Below are 3,188 nucleotides of genomic sequence, written 5' to 3'. Positions count from 1 at the left end.
CGTAACGCTGAATACATAAACTCCCAACAAACCCTATCAAAGGCCTTTTCAGCGTCTATGGACAGTAGGCACACAGGAGTACCTGTAGACTTAGCAAATTGGGTCGCTTCCATAGATAAACCCAGTTTGATCCAGATGAACTAATGAGGGCATATAAGGAGATAACCTATTGGCAATCAATTTAGAAAAAATTTTTGCATCAACATTATTCAATGATACGGGTCTATAATTAGAGCAAGGCGTATGGTCTTTGCCAGGCTTAGGAAGGACCGTAATATGAGCTTCCAAACTCTGTGGAGGAAACGGCGTATCGACGGAGATGGAAGAAAACACCTTGGTCATAAAAGGAACAAGATTAAGGGCATGGAGTTTATAAAACCGTGGAGTAAAGCCATCAGGGCCGGAGCTTTTCCCAGTCGGTGTAGCATGTAAAGCGGCAGAGACCTCCTTCTCGAAAAAAAGGGAGTCTCCAATTGCGATATCACCTCAGAATCTAACGTCAGAAGGGCTGTTTTGGTTATATAATCGTGCAGAGAAGATAAACTTGCATGGGCAGGACAGATTTGATAGAGATCGGCATAAAAGTTATGAAAAGTCTGCAAGATCTTCTTAGGGATGGATGTCAAGCCGCCATTAGCAGTCCGGATAGACGGAATATAAGTAGTGGAAGTGCGAGGATCGGCCACATTTATCCCCATACTGGTAAGTTAATTTGGCAAAGCGATTCCGATGGCGTTGGTATGCTAGGTCGTACAGCTTCAAAAGGTGAGTCTTAGCAGCAGTCAGTTCTAAAAATACAGCTGGGGCCTTGTTTTGTTTATGTAGGAGTTCCAAGGAGCGAATTTTATCACTAGTAAGTGTAATATCCTGCAATCTGATCCTTTTAAGCCGAGTTCCTTGTTGAATTAGGACCCCTCAAACCACCGCCTTCATAGCTTTCCATTGTAGAGGTAGGGGAGTGGGGTCCGAAACATGGTCCCCTATAAAATTGGTATATGCTTCTAAAATTGCCTTCGCACAAATAGAGTCCATAAACAGGGAATCATTACACCTCCATATCCATGCTCTAGGGCCCATTAGAGGAATCTGGAGCGAGAGGGATACTGAGGAATGATCGGACCAGGGACAAGATTCTATAGAAGTAACAGGATTCCAATCAAGTACAGAGTGGCTCGCCAAAATATAATCTATACGGGAGTACATATTGTGTGGGTTGGAGTAAAAGGTATAATCTTTGGTGGTGGGATGCAGAGTGCGCCACATATCTACTAGTCTAAGATCGTGTAGTCTAGAACGAAGGGAGTTCAATTTGGAATAGGATATCAGAGTTTTCCAGGTGGAGGTATCAATCCGGGGATCCAGAACACAATTCGGGTCGCCACCCACTATGATAGATCCCTCGGCGAACCCCTTCAGAGTCGCCAAGTACTGCGTAAGAGCCACAGTGGGTTGATGATTAGGGGCATAAAAAGAGGCCAATGTAAATTTCTTATCCTAAAGAGAAATTTTGAGGATCAGAAATCTGCCCTGTGGATCAGAGCGGGAGTCAAGTATCTGGACAGGCAACGTTTTGTGGAAAGCTATAGAAACCCCCTTAGTTCTAGACTCAGGATTAGAGCTGTGACGCCAAACAGTATAATAACGATTGCAGAGAGAGGGATTTCCAGTGGATTGAAAGTGGGTCTCCTGCAAAAGTAAAATGTTCACTCTCGCTTTATGTTGAGCATATAGCACTTGAGAGTGCTTGTTCGGGCTATTCAAACCCTTAACATTGAGGGTGCGGATTCTAAAAACTTGTGTTGTTTCTTTTATTGAGGACATCAAGGGAAGAGGGCCAGGGAAGGGGCACCAGACGGGCGAGGCGGGCTAAACCTCGACCGTGGGGTGAAAAACTAGTGCGGGATCCCAAAGATCCCAAATCACCGCCTGGTAAGGCAGTGGGCCTATGTGGGGAAAGTGTCTGTGCGCAGCGGGGCGAGGCAAACAGACAAGCAACAAATATACCATCTGGTCCCACCTGGGGGAACCCACAAAACCAAAAACAACATAAAGAAAGATCAATCCCTGGGCATTCGCCTGGTGTACTAAACTGTCCCATAATCAGAATAACTAAAGTTTAGGGCATAAATCAAAAGACATCAACATAAAATAAGCAGTTCACTATGTTCCTGCCGAAATAGTCTGAGTAGTCCTACTCCGCCGCCATCAGGCCACGCCCCCTCAGGATACATTTTTATTAACTTTCAATATTATAGTCAAAATTTATTGGCAGATATTTACATCCATGTCCATTGTCCTGTTTTCACAATCACCCCCCTTCGATTTCCCCACTCCCCAAAGTCCCTGCAGGCTACCCAGCTTGCGAGGACCGGGGCACCGGTTTTCCCCGATGCATACCACCAGGTTGACATGGGACTTTGTTCTCCCTGTCCGCCTGCCTCGTCCCCACATAAGCCCCTCCTACTGGACGGACTCGCTTTGCCCCGAGCACGCATTCTCTGTGTGTCCCCCTCGGGAAAATAAGCCGGCACGTCCATAGGGACACGTCCCCTCCTCACACATCACCCGAGTAGGTGGATCACTGAGGAGATCCCCTTACACAGCTGTTTGGGGTGAACACGCCCAGACGCATGATGTCACGGGCGTCCACGAGGCAGGGTAATACTTCCGGAATGCCACCTTATTAAGAGGCAGTTCCGGGAATTCACTGCCAGCTACAAATCTTGCTGCCTTTCTTCACACCGACCGCGGCTGCGGTCTGCTGTCAATTCAGGAATCCAGGACGAAAAGATTTTTATTGATCCCCTCAGTTACGTTCTTTATAGTCTTATCATACATATCACTGTTTACCAGGATAACATACTTTTTTAACCAACAAAAATAATCTACTACTATTAAGTGCTCACCACTTACCTTACTTATTTACTCTTACTGGATAATCACTATTATATTACCTTAACTATACTGCATTTATAAACCTATTTGATTAGTACCCTTTATACAACCTAATGATTATGCAATCTAATATTAATCGCTCTCTTAAAGTGATATATCATATACTTATCTTTATCTAGATATTTCTCTTACTTACCATATATACTTACCTTACTTTAGGTCCCCCTAGGGTGATTACCGTATTTTTCGCCGTATAAGACGCTCCGGAATATAAGACGCACGCAATTTTAAAG

This window comes from Pyxicephalus adspersus, chromosome 9 (genome assembly GCF_032062135.1).
Source record: "Pyxicephalus adspersus chromosome 9, UCB_Pads_2.0, whole genome shotgun sequence".
NCBI lineage: Eukaryota > Metazoa > Chordata > Amphibia > Anura > Pyxicephalidae > Pyxicephalus > Pyxicephalus adspersus.
The sequence above is the reverse complement of the archived record's forward strand: the minus strand, read 5'-3'. Positions refer to the sequence as shown.